Consider the following 14686-nt stretch of genomic DNA (forward strand, 5'->3'; position numbering starts at 1 on the left):
TTGTAAAATTGCGTGTGAAAATTAGAATAGAATAGCAGTTTATTAAGTAGCCTAACATATGGTACTTTAGCAAATGTCTTTCGAAATTAAAACACATTACATTCACTACTTCCTGTTTGGCACTGTTGTTTCTGACCCATGTTTCTCCCTCTCATGCTAAATTCCACCATGATTATTTAAATAACTCCACAACTCCACTCCTCAAAAGAATTCTAATAGATTTATCCAGTTTTCCAATCCACTGGAACTTTGCTAGAGTTGAAGGATTCTTGGGAAATCACTATCAGTGCATCTAACATTTCTGCAGCTATTTTGTTTTATATCCTAAGATGCATCTCATCAGGTCTGGGGGACTTTTCCGTCTCTACTCCCATTAGTTTTTCCTCTTCTCCCATACTTTTTCTCTGGTGATAGTTATTACTTCCTCTCTCTCATCCCTTGATAAATTAGAATTTTTGGAATGCAATTAGTGTCTTCTAATATGAAAACTGATGTAAAGTATTTATTCAATTCCTCTGCTATTTCCTACTTGCCCGTTATTATTTCCCTGGCATCATTCTCCAAAGGACCTTTGTTAACATTGGCCTTTCTCTTCATTTTTATACATTTAAAGAAGCTTTTGCTCTCCATCTTGCTATTACTTGCAATTTTACACTCAAAGTTTATATCCCCCCTTTATTATTTTTAGACATTTTGTGTTGATTTTAGAACTTTCCTAAACTTCTAGCACTTAGTTTTGCTAAACTGTATGTTTTTCTTTTAATTCTTAAATTCTCTCATTAATCATGGTTTGCTTATCCCCTTCTTTGTAAATCTTTGTCACGAGCTATGAATTATCTTCTTAATCATTTGCTTCTGTTCCTTAACCATCTTTGCTGCTAATCTCCTTTCCCAGTCAATTCCAGCTGACTCTGCCCTTGTTCCTTTGGAATTACCATTATTTAAGTTTAGCACTGTTGTTTCTGATCCATGTTTCTCCCTCTTATGCTAAATTCCACCACGGTTATTTAGATAACTCCACACGTCGGTAACCCATCACCAAGTCACCCTTTACTTGCACGTGCATAATACTTGACAGTGGTCTAGTGCCCTCAGAGCCAGCTCTCAAGAGTCCACAGAACCTCTGACACTCCTGACTATATCTGTCAGCCAGGTCTCCCTGATTGAACCAGGTAACAGTCTCAACCAGGGAACTCATATTCTATGAGGTCTATCTGGCCAATCTTGTTAAAATCACTACATCCAACCCCCTCTGAGTCTGAGGACATAGGCCGGTTCTATTTTTTTTGTAGCTCCTCCAGTGCTGTTTTAGCACTAGGTCAGGTTCCCCCACCTCTGCCTCAGGTACAAGTGTCATGTACCAGATTGTAGCCCACCTCTTTCACCCAGAGGGCCTCTGAAAAGATTCATCGTCTTCTTCAGGCGGTAAAGGTGACAAGGCTGCGACATCTGCCGTGTCCATCTCATAGTCCGGGATTTCTTTGACACTACACAGAGGGGGAGAACCCATGGGTTCCAACAGCCTTTCTGGCTGCTCTGAGAGGCTGGGTATGTTTTGCTCCTGCAACAATTTTCAGAGTTTGCAGCTTTCATTTGGCCCACATGCTTGTTCAGAACCGTCTCACCGTCCCAAACTTTGGACGTCTCATGGTTTTGGCACCAAACTCCATCCCCTGAAGTTAACTGTCTCTCTCACTTACGGGAGTTCTGTGTCTGGCATTGGCATTCTTGATACTGTTTCAGCCTCCACTCCCCCCAGGTCCAGAAAGACCAGATTTAATGCGGTGCAGAATCTTCTCCCCATCAGCAACTCTGCTGGAGCTATCCCTTTGGTTGTATGAGGGGTGGTCCTATAATCAAACAGGAACCAGGACTGTTTGGTATGGAGTGAGGCTGTAGGCTGTTTCTTTAAGTCTGTCTTCAGAGTGTGGACTGCTCTTTCCACCAGACCATTGGCAATAGATGGCATGGAGATGTCCGAAATATGCCAAATGCCATTCGATTTTAGGAAGCACTTGAATTTCCTGCTGGTAAATGACGGCCCACTGACTGTGCCAAACACTTCCGTGAGTCTGTGCACTGCAAGAGATGCTCACATTGTCCCTATATTTGATCTCATTGCATGTCCAACCACCTTGGGTGGGTGTCCACAATGACTAAGAACATTGAGCCCATGAAAGTACCTGCACAGTCGATGTGTATTCAAGTCCAGGGTTTACCCAGCCATTCCCACAAATCTGAGGGAGCTGGTGGTAATATTTGTCCTTGTTGGCACTCTGGGCACTGCCCCACTAACGTGTCTATATCTATATCCAGTTCTGGCCACCAGACATAACTTCTCATCAATCTCTTCAGTTTGGAAAGCCTGGGCTGATTCTGGAGGGAGTTCAGCCAGTATCTGGCAGCCATGGTTGCTCAAGACAATCACTCCTGCTCTCCAGAATAAAATGTCATCTTAAACAGTGACCTGGTCTTGCTGCGTCTGGGAAGGTTTCAATCCAATTGATGGCCCTTTGTTTCTTCCATCAACCACCAACTGTTGTAATTCATCATTCGAAGCAAAGACCTAATCTATGGTATAGACACGGGAGTCGGGGTACTCTTGATTTACCTCACTTTATCTTCCAAAGGGTGTAAGCCGGTCATGCCAACTCTGTAGCCTAGGTAGGTCACTTGAAATGCCTGGAATACATTATTTCCCCTTATAAGGACTTTGCCCAAGTTCTCTTCAGCTCCTTATTGGTCTTCCTGGTTATATTATGTCATCCTGATGAATGGCGACCTGGGGTAGGCCTTGTAAAATATTCTCCACTGTCTGCTGAAAAATGGCAGAGCTTGACGATACCCTAGATGGCATTCTCGTATATTGGTGTAAACCCTAATGGGTATTAACTGTAGCGTACTTTTGGGAATCGTCATTTAACCACAATTGCAGGCATACACTGCTCATGTCCAGCTACATAAAGGGCTTTGAATTTAAGCCTTCTACACGAGGGACTAAGTATTTATCCAGCTGCAAGAAGTGGTTTACTATTTGGTTAAAATCCCCACAAAGGCAAACTGCCCCATTCAGCTTCACAATCAGTATGCCCAATGTAGCCCTTTCTACAAACTGGACTGGTTTAATGACTCATTCACTTTCCAGCCTCCTGATTTCTGCCTCTAATTTTGCCAGTGAGGCAAATAGCCCTGGGCAGGCCTTGCAGAATCGTGGAATCATCTCCTGGTCAACATGTAAGGTGGCCTTGGCTCATTTGACAGACCCTAGACCTTCCTGAAAAACGTTTGGGTATTTAGTGAGAACTTCACTCAGACAGCCATTTTTTATTTGAAACATGTTGAGTCAATTAGGGTGAATCAATTTTGTCCCATCAAGCTTGGGCCCGAGCCTTTTACTACAATCAGTGGGAACTGAACCGGTTGCTTCTCATGAGACCAGAACCAAAGTTGTATCTTTAATCAGTTAAGGATCCCCAGTATAGGTTCTCTGTCTAGCCGAGGTCTTATGCAAACTTAAGGGTTGGCGTCCAGAGCGAATTTTGTTTTAGATTAGTTCTGCAATCACTGATACAGCTGCACCAGTACCAACCTCCATGAGAACTGGATGACCATTTAACCAGATGTTTGATCGGTTCTGATTTGAATGTTGTTAATGTTCCCAGCCAGATGTAGGTGGGCTGACCAATCTCCTGGATACCGGCCTATGAGTTCTCTTACTCAATTCAGGCCTAGTGGGACTCTTGTGCTGTGCGAAGGAAATGTAAACCATTTGGCCAAGGCTTGGCTTTGTTTTGGGGTTTTGCTGTTGGCTGATCTAGAGCCCCTTGGTTCAGGATATGTCCTGAGTGAGGTTATGCAATTGTCTTCACTCACGTGGAGTCCCGCAAGCTCAGGCAGCCTGGTGAGGGTGTTCATTTCCATCGGAATACCCTGTAACTCATGTTCCACTCGCTGCATTTTCGAATAACAGAGCCAGTGGTTGAGCCCGTTTGAAGTCCGGTTGAGTTTCAGCTAGCAGGCACTTTTGCATGGTTATATCATTCATCTCACATCACAGACGATCTCTCAGCATCTTACTAAAAGTCACATGCCCCTGCCAGTCATCTTAACCCAGTCAAAAATCCTGACACTGATTCCCCTGGGTTTTGAACTGCCGAGTTAAACTGATAGTGTCTCCGAATTAGAGGAGACTTGGGGTTGTAATATTCCTGAACTAAATCTGTCAGTTCTGGCCAAAATGAAGATGTTGCTATAGAAGTGTTGATTAATCTCACTGCTAAAATGTGTGGCTCTTCATTTTTGAATGTCCTCTTTGTTCTCCGCCTCCCCCCCCCACCCTCCCTGTAACTAACAGAAATAGTTTCTCTCTATTTAACTTATGATTAACCCTTGTACCTTGAAAACTTCAAAAAATCTTAACCATTCATTTTTAAACTGTAGAAAATACTCTAAAGCTTGACTAATCTCCCCTCATGATTCAACAGATTTTTTTTTAAAAAGTCATTCACAGCATCACTGGCTGAGCAAGCATTCATTGCCTCCAGGGCATTTAAGGATGGCAATGTCACGAGCTGCCTTCTTAAACCACTGCAGTCCTTGGGATGAAGGGACAGCAAGAGGAGGGAGATCCAGGATTTTCCCAACATCAATATAGGAATGGTGATGTATCTCCAGTCAGGATAGTGTGCTGCTTTGAGGGAATTTGCAGGTTGTGGTGTTCCCAAGTATTTGCTGCCCTTTTCCTTCTATATGGTACTGATAAAGGTTGCGAATTTGGAAGCTGATGTCAAAGAGTGCTGGTGAGTCACTGCAATTCTTCTTGTAGGCCGTTCACACTGCTATCACGGTGCATCAGTGGTAGACCTCCAAATATTGAATGTGGTGGGCCAATCCAGTGGGCTGCTTTATTCCAATTGTTGTTGAGCTTTGGGAGTGCTATTGGAACTGCACTCACCCAGGCAGGTGGGGAAAGTATTCCATCACATTCCTAACCTGTGTCCTGAAGATGATGGACAGGCTTTGAGGAGGCAGGAGAAGAATTATTTACCACAGAACTCCTAACCTCTTACCTTGTTTTTTCTCCACCTATGGCTGGCCCAGTTCAGTCATGGATCAGTGCTCACACCAGAATGTTGACAGTGGAGATCTACCAATGTACACCACTGAGTGTTATGAGCGAACAGTAAGATTTTACCGTTGGTTAATTCCATGATGCAAAAACTACCTTCCAACAATCAGCCCATGCCTCAGCATTGTCCGCGCCCTTGCTACATTTAAGCATGGACTGCTTCCGTACCTGAGGAGTCACCAATGGGGCTGAGCATTGATGATTGCACAAAGGTCCCCACTTCCACCTTACCATGGCCAGAAAGTCATTGGTGAAGCCACTTGAGATGGTTTAATGTTGAAGATATATTTGGGTCAGCTGGTTAACCTCAAGCAAACGCAACCAATGATGAAATGACTGTAACAAATGGAGATTGTTCCCCTAACTCCAGTTAGTTTTGCTGCACTCAACCAGATATTGCCTTGATATAGAGAACAGTCAGTCTCACCTCAACTCTGACCAATCTAGATTGCACTTTCTTCAAGCTCACTATATCCTCCCTGAGGTGTGGCTTCCAGAATGCTCATGGTATCCCAAGTGTAATCTAACCAGGGCTTTGCGGCAGATGACTCAAACTCACTAAATATGAGGGAATCATCTTGCAGTGGCCAGATAATCCATTCACCAGTCCACTTAACATTTTCTCACCGGGATCAAAGCTTTAGCTCATTCCATTCTTAATTCTTTCTTTCCTTTCTGACTTCTAAACTCATGTCTCCAGGGACTTACACTATAGTGGACAGTGTCCCTCAACCTCACCTTGATTGGTCAGCTCTGGGTCCCCTCAAACTCAGAGGGTTAGTGCCCCTGACTTGTGCAAATATTCCAGATCTGGTGAACCAAGGTCTTCTAAGGAAACACAAACAGCCAGACAGGGACACAGATAGACAACAAGACAAGGGCAGAGAGCCAGGCTGGGGTAGACAGCATAACAGGGATACAGATAGAGACTGAGAGAGGGGAACAGTCATTGAGTGTAAACACAAAGAGACAGAAAGAATATAATCATCATGCGGCAGCAATAATGATACAACTTGAACACATGCCCCATCGCTGTTTATAATCAATTAAAATTCCGTATTGTGATTGTGAAACCATGAGACAATCTTAGTCAGTGATCTGTTAACAGGCCAAGGTTAAGAACAAGGTTTGGCTTGACATACAGTCAGCCACATATTTTGTTTGGAAGCAATACGGGATAGCTGTTTCCACACTCAAATGAGTTTACCATTTGTCTCAGTGTAATGTCGGTCAAAAAACATTTCAGCATGCTACAATACATTTTTCTAACATTTGCATTTAAATTTGTTCACAATGTCATCAGGTATGTGTAGTAATGCTGCACATCAAAATAAACCTTCTCAGCTTTGTTTTCTTGACATGAAATTTCTAATATGTTATCTGCAAAAAAAAAGGTTTAAATGCTTCAAGCTCATTCTAACAGATTTCTGCACGGGCAGTCATTTGGTGAATATAATTTAACCCTTAATGACGCAGATAGCATTTGCCATGGTTGATAATTCCAAATTCCATTCTGTTGCAGTCGTCTAAACCAGGTCAGGCTCTGCCCGCTTGTTACAGATGTTAACTACTACAGTTTAATTTAGCGGGTCAAAGATGAGGCCCGGGCCACCATTTTCAAATTACTAAAAAAATGAAATTATAGACTCAACCTCGATAATGTGCAGAATGAAATAATTGAGAATCAGTCTACTAGACAGAACAGAGTCTCAGCACCTCAAGAAGGGCAAATCACATCAAACACAGAACCAGTGGTGAGAGGGCAAATGAGTGATCGAGTCATTACAGAACGGAATGAGACCTTTCAGTCCATTACCCATGTTGGCTCTCAATAGAGCAATCCAGTCTGTTCAATTCCCCAATCTCTGCCAGTTGCTTTGTGAGTTTAGCACCTTCCAGCAACCACCCAAATTCCTGTAGAAAATATTCTTCGTCTCTTCCACGCCCATTGTAAGCAGCAAGTTCCAGCTCTTTCCCACTCACATTTCCCAAAATTTTAAATCTGCCTCCCCCAACCCTTGTCCCACCTGCCAATGGGAACAGCTTCTCCTTGTCTATATTATCTAACCCTGTCACAATCTTGTACCTTTTCAGCAAATCTCTGCACGATATTCTTTGCTCCAAGGAGAACAAATCCAGCTTCTCAGAACTATTCTTGTAGCTGAAATCCTTCCTGTCTGCAACCATTCTGGCAAATCCCCTCCTCACCCTCTCAACAACCCTCAACTCGCTCCGAAAGTGTGATGATCAAAGTGGATGCAATCTGATAGAAATAGCTTAACCAGAGTTTTATAAAGATTCAGCATAACGTCCTGACATTTGCCCTCAATACCACTGTACCATCTTCAAAGCGCAAGACCTTTCCAAAAGTTGATGAACATGAACCTCAAGAAGCACTGCCTCTGAACACCCAATAAAAATGTGTCTTTAGGTTTATATTCCATTTCCCTATCAATCAGTGAAATTACTGCAGCCTGCACATCTTCGCCACTTGCCTGTCCGTTCAGTTTGACTGTCTATGTCCTGTTAATCGCTTAGTATTATGCTCATTGCGTGCCACACCTTAGAATTTAAAATCCCTGGCAAAGTTTGAAATTAGCTGTAATTTCTAACATTGACATTGCTGATTGGAGCATTGTTTATTGCCCATTTCTCACTGGCTTGAAAATCAGGGAGTGAGCCACCATACCACAGTTTATGTGGTGTAAGTACACACATAGTGCTGTTAGGAATGAATGTCTTGGAGTTTGACCCAGTGACGAGGAAGGAACACTGTTATAGTTCCAGATCAGATGACAGCTTGCAGGGGAACTTGAATGTGCATTTGTCAGCCTTGCCATTCTAGATGGTGGATGCAAAGAGCTTTGGTGAAATGCTGCAATGTATGTTGTCGATGACACATACTGCTGTCATTACGTGTCAGACGTGGAGGGACTGAATAAATGGTGGTGAATGTGGGGGCCAAGCAAGTTGGTTGAAGCATCCTAGATGGCATTACGTTTTGTGAGTGTTGCTGAAGTGTTCTTATCCTGGCAGTGAGGACTATTCTGTCACACTCATGACTTGCGCCTTGTAGGTGGCACTAAAGTCACCATAGACTGACTATACCATAGAGCAGTTCGTTCATTAGAGAGAGAGAGAGAGAGAGAGAGAACGAGAACGAGAACGAGAGAGAGAGAGAGAGAGAGAGAGAGACACCTGGTGATGGTTTAACCTGAGGGTGTTGCTGCCTCAGGCAAGGGGAGAGGTTAAGAAGGAGAGTCATTCATGGTAACGTCAGCTGGTGAGGCACTGAACCCACACTGTTTGCATTACATTGCATTGTAAATCAATAGTCCAGCCAGCTAAACTAACTGAGCCCCGAGGCAGTGCATAAACTTTGAGGAGTTACTTACAACAGCATTCCTAGCCTCAGACTTTGGGCAGTTAGAAACTCTCTTGTTGGAGATGGTGGCTGCCTAGACCGTTTATGACATGAATATTATTTGCTGGCTGAAACCTGGATGTGCACTGTATAGACAAAGACTGCTTCAGTACGTGTGGAATCTAGAATGGGGCTGACCTTTGTGGAATCAGCCGTGAACATCCCCACTTCTGACCTTATGATGGAGGAAAGACAAAGCTGCTGAAGATCTTAGGCCAGGACATTACACTGAAGAACTCGTGCAGCGATACTCTGCGGAAGGTTGGTCCAGACTCGATGGGCCGAATGGCCTGCTTCCACACGGTAGGGATTCTATGAATGAGATGACTGACCTCCAACAACCACAACCATTCTCTTAGTGCTAAGTATGATTCCAACCAATGGTTTGTTCACCCCATAATTCCCATTCAATCCAGTTTTACTGGGACTCCTTGATGGAAAGGGCATTCATTCTCACCCATAAGACGATAAGACACAGGAACAAAAGTAAATCATTCCAGTCCATTGAGCCTGTGCTCCAATCCATGCCTGACTTGATCAACTCCTCTATAACCTTTGATTCCCTTACTGATTAAAAATCTCTGTCTCAACATTAAGTATATTCAATGGCCCAGCCACTATAGCAGTCCATAAAAAAGAATTCTACAGAGAAGAAATTCCTCATCATCTTGATCTTAAGAGAGTGACCTTTCATTCTAAAAAAGGGAAACAAAAATCTACATTTACACATGTTCAGCTTTTCTGTCATGGTTAGGAGCCGAGTGTCCCTGACAGAACCCATGGGAGTTTTAGTGGATGGGTCATTGCTAATTGGTGATAATTGGCGGGATTAGACTTGTCCTACTTTGTTTGTGGACAGGACATGGTTGGGTAATATTCCACATTGTTGAGTAGCTGCCAGTGTTGCACTTGAACTGGAGCAGCAACATCCAAGTTCATTTAAACATATATTGCTTTAAAATACAGCAGTCAGAGCACCAATTATTGAGGGACACCACTGTCGACCAGACTGCAAGGTTTTAAAAATAACATTTCCCATGGCTTATTTTTGCTGTCCTTAAGCCAATTGCTTTATCCAGGTTTACCCTCTCATTCCTTGTGCCTCAATTTGTTAAACAACCTTTCTCATAGTTTGCCAAATGTTTTCTTAAAATCCATATGGACAAAATCCACTTATTTTCATTCATCAACCTTTCCTGTTACTTTGTCAAAAAAATCAATTAGATTAGCCAAGCTGCTTGTTATAATTCCATCTGGCTCTCCTTAAATAACACAAATCTCTGTTGATTTCTTTTTTTCCTGATTACTTTCCTAAAACCTTACCCATTACTGATGTTAAATTGACCAGACTGTAGTTTACTAGCCATGTTATTACACCCTTTGCACTGGCTAAATTCAGACAAGTCATTGGCAGGATAGAACTTGAGTATTGGTGAAAAAAGACACACTTTGTCAAAGCTTTTTGTTTCACACTCATCAGAATTACTCACGAGAATATCAATGTAAAGGAAAAGCGCACACTCATTTTACAGTGTTGAATGGTTGGCTGCTGGACTCTGGCTGGCAGTGGCATTGCTGGGCAGAATGCACACATTAATGCTGATTGACAGCTTCCAAACCTTGTTTAAATTTTAAAATGTAGATGATAGAAACAGCAGGGGGCCATTTGACCCTTCCTGCCTGCTCCACCATTCAATATGCTCACAGCTGATCATTGAGCTCAATACCCTCATCCTACCCGCTCCCCCCCACCACCCCCCCCCCCAAAAATCCCTTGATCCTTTTAGCCACAGGTGCCATCGCTACCTCCTTCTTGAAAACACATATTTTGGTCTCAACCACTTTCTGTGATAGTGAATTTTACAGGTTCACCACGCTCTGTGTGAAAAAAAATTCTCATCTCAACCCTAAAAAGTTTGTCCTTTCTCCTTAAACTATGAACCAATGTATTGGGGTCCCACACCATCGGGAACATCCATCTTGCAAATGACTTGTCTAGCCCAATTAGAATGTTAGGTTTCTGAAAGACCCCCCTCATTCTTCCGAACTCCAATGAATACAATCCTAATGGATTCAATCTCTCCTCATAGATGAGTCATGCCATCGCAGGAACCCATTTGGTAAACCTTCACTGCACTGTCTCTCCAGCAAGAACATCCTTCCTGAGATAAGGAGACCATAACTGCACACAGTATTCCAAGTGTGGCCTCAGCTATGCCCTGTGTAAGTGCAGCAACACAGCCGTGTTCCTGTACTTGAATCCTCTTACAATGAAGGCCACCATGCAGTTTGCCTTCCTCATTGCCTGTTGCACCTTCACACCTTACTTTCAGTGACTGGTGCTTGATGATACCCAAGTCTCACTGAAGGTTTCTCTCTCTCGATTTACAGCCAGTCAAATAATAAGCTGCTTTCTTACTTTTACTACCAAAGTGGAAAACTTCACACTTATCCACATTATATTGCATCTGCAATGTACTTTCCCAATCAGCTTGTCCAAAGTCATACTGCAGCATCTCTGCGCCCTCCTCACAGCTCACCCTTCCATCCTGCTTTGTGTCATCTACAAATATTTTGTCCTTTCAACTAAATCATTAATATGTATTGTGAATAGCTGGAATCCTAGTATCAATCCCTGCAGTACCCCACTAGTCACTGCCTGACAGCCTGAAAGAGACTCATTTATTCCTGCTCTTTGTTGCCTGTCAGCTAAACAAATTTCCCTTAATTATACTGGAATTCTTTGAGGTTGTAACCAGTAGATATGACAAGCATGATTTCCCTTTTGTAAATCCATAATAACTGTATCTGATTCTACCACTGCTTTCTGAGTTAAAAAATCCTTGAAAATGAACTCCAACATCTTCTCCTCTACCAATATCAGACTCACTGCTCTATAATTCCCTGTTTTCTCTTTATCTCCCTATTGAAATAGTGGGCTTACATTAGCTACCCTCCGATCTCTGAGAACTGTTCCAGAGTCTAAGAAATCTTGGAAGATGACGACCAATGTATACACTATTTCTGAAGAGGGTGTAGATAGAGTCATACAGCTACAGAGCTATACAAAATGAAATCAGATCATTTGGTCTACATCATCCACGCCAACCAGACATTCCAAATTAATCTGGTCCCATCTGCCAGTATTTTAAACCCTTCTATTCTGTACCATCCAGATGTCTTTTAAATATTGTAATTGTACCAGCCTCCACACTTTCTCTGGCAGCTCATTCCACACACTCATCACCCTCTGCATGAAAAGGTTGCCCCATAGGTCCCTTTCACCATCAAACTATGCCCTCTAGTTTTGGACTCCCCTACCCTGGAGAAAGAGACCTTGGCTATTTGCCCTATCTATTCCCCTATTTTTTTTAAAATTTCCATAAGGTCACTCTTCAGTCTCCAATGTTGCAGGGAAAATAGCCCCAGCCTAGTCAGCCTCTCCCTACAGCTCAAGCACTCCAAACCCTGCAACATCTTGTAAATCCTTTCTACACCTTTCACATTTCACAACACCTTTCCTACAGCAGGGAGACTGGAATTAAATGCAGCAATCCAAAAGTGGCTGAATCAATGTCCCGTACAACTGCAACATGACCTCCCAACTCCTATACTCAATGCACTGATCAATAAAGGCAAGCATGCAAAATGCCTTACCCACTGCCCTGTCTACCTGCAACTTCACGTAAGGAACTATGAACCTATACCCCAAGGTCTCTTTGTTCAGCAACACTCCCCATTCAGCGTACATGTCCTGCCCTGATTTGCATTAACAAAAATTCAACACCACAGTTTATCTGAATTAAACTCCATCTGCCACTCCTCGGCCCATCTCATCAAGGTCCTGTGATAACCTTCACTGTCCATTATGCCTCCAATTTTGGTGTCATTTGTAAACTTATTAACCACATCTCCTATGCTCACATCTAAATCAGTTGTATTAATGATATAATTTATATTTATTTTGTATTAAATAAAAAATAAAAGATGATCAAGTCCTGGGAATTTATCAGCCTTCAACCCCACCAACACCATTTTTCAAAGGATAGTCATTTGCTTCAGTTCCTCCCTTTCATTGAATCCTATATTCGCCATTATTTCTGGTATGCATTTCAGAAATACCTCTCTCTGCTTACACTTTATCCTGACATTAACTCAACTGACATTTGGATAATTAGCATTGAAGTTGCCAGAGTCCCAGAGGATCACAGGGGCTGCTCTATCAATAGGGAAAGAGACGATGGGTGGCGAGTTTAACCTGAGGGTCATCACACCTCAGGCGAGGGAAGAGATCAAGAAGACAGGGCCTCCATGGTAACCTCAGTCAGGGCAGGAATTGAACCCATGCTGTTGGCATCAATCAACATTGCCAACCAGTCATCCAGCCAACTGAGCCAACGAACAGCCAAGTAATTGGCTAATTACAGTCTCACATTGTTGCGAGTCTATTTTGCTTGCAGGTCACTGTGATTTCCCTGCAGATTTGTTCATCCAGCTTGTCCACAGATTTTCTAAAGAAAACCCCATTAGCATGATCATACCCTTTTTTGTTTCTCAGTTCTAACCAAATGCAATCTATTCAAAAAGACAGACTTGTTGAGGAAGAGGGTGCTGAACTTGAATACCCGTGAAGATACTTTCAATCAACCTCTTTGGACATGCTATGACATAACCTCTGGAGCAGGGGGGACTTGACCTTCTGGTCCAGAGATATAGCCACAAGAGCCAGTAACTCACTATGTTATAACCATGGGCCTAAAAGGCAGAAGAGAAACTTCCAAATTTGCAGCCAAGAATATCATTATCTTAATATCAGATGAAAGCAGTACACATTGGAGCTGAGAAAGACCAAAGTCAGTGAAAACTGATTTATAATTTCAGTGGAATTATATACCCAGTCAAACCGTTTGGATGACAATAGAGCTGTTTCTTTGAATGTGGAGCTGATTGCCATAAAAAGGAATGCTTAAGAATTACTCTGCAATGGGTTTGAATGTGAAGGGTTTGAATACTGCCACAGCAGCTGGGGAATAAAAGTTTCTGAAATTAAGAATCTACTGATGACCATGAAACCATTATCAATTGTCAGAAAATCCAGTCTGACTCATCAATGTCCTTCAGGGCAGGAAATGTGTCACCCTCAGCCAGCCTTGCCTACATATGACTCCAGACCAACAGCAATGTGGTCAACTCTGAATAAATTTGTGGTAAAAACAGGAAGGCAAATTATTATCTGAATAATAGCAGTTGAGAAAGAGGTGACGTGCAATAAGACTTGAGTGTCATGGTGGAACAGTCACCAAAGGTTGCCATTTCAGTTTATTCCATGGATTGCACTGAACATCGGATCCAAAAACTGAACAACATAAGGACAGACAACCTGATCTACCCTGTCTGTAAAAACAATAACCTTCATTTGTACAACACCATTAATTTAATGAAATGCCTGAAGGCACTTCACAGGGAGATGATAAAACAAACTTTGATGCTGAACAATAGAAGATATTGGGGCATATGAGTGAAAGCTTGGTCAAGGAAAACAGGTTCTAAGTAAGGTCTTCAAAGAGAAGGGGTGCAGCTGGTGGTGAGGAAGGCTAATGGCATAGTGGCCTTCATAGCAACAGGATTTGACTATAGGAGTAGGGATATCGTGGTGCAGTTATACATGGCCTTGGTGAGGCCACACCTTGAGTATTGTGTGCAGTTTTGGTCTCCTAGCCTGGGGAAGGACATTCTTGCAATTGAGGGAGTCCAACAAAGGTTCACCAGACCGACTCCCAGGACAGCAGGACAGACATATGATAAAGGACTGGATCAATCAGGCTTGTACTTGCTGGAATTTAGAAGGAAGAGGGGGATCTCACTGAAACATATAAAATCCTGGTGAGGCTGGACAGGCTAGATGTGGGAAGAATGTTCCTGATGTTGGGGAAGTCCAAGACTAGGGGTCACAGGCTAAGAATAAGGGGTAAGCAATTCAGGACTGAGATGGGGAAGAATTTCTTCACTCAGAGTTGAGAGTCTGTGGAATTCTCTTTCACAGGAAGCTGTGGGGGCTAGCTCATTAGATAGATTCAAGAGGGAGCTGGACATGGCTCTTGCGGCTAAAGGGATCCAGTGTTATGGAGAGAAAG

At 42.8% G+C, this 14686-nt stretch overlaps 1 protein-coding gene across 3 annotated transcripts in view; it reads right to left on the reverse strand.

The window, feature by feature from the left end:
• The window catches only part of LOC132821803 (fibroblast growth factor 12), a 366432-nt gene that overhangs the window by 138784 nt on the left and 212962 nt on the right, over positions 1-14686 (reverse strand). The gene's annotated exons all lie outside the window — the stretch shown is intronic.

This window comes from Hemiscyllium ocellatum, chromosome 13 (genome assembly GCF_020745735.1).
Source record: "Hemiscyllium ocellatum isolate sHemOce1 chromosome 13, sHemOce1.pat.X.cur, whole genome shotgun sequence".
Lineage (NCBI taxonomy): Eukaryota > Metazoa > Chordata > Chondrichthyes > Orectolobiformes > Hemiscylliidae > Hemiscyllium > Hemiscyllium ocellatum.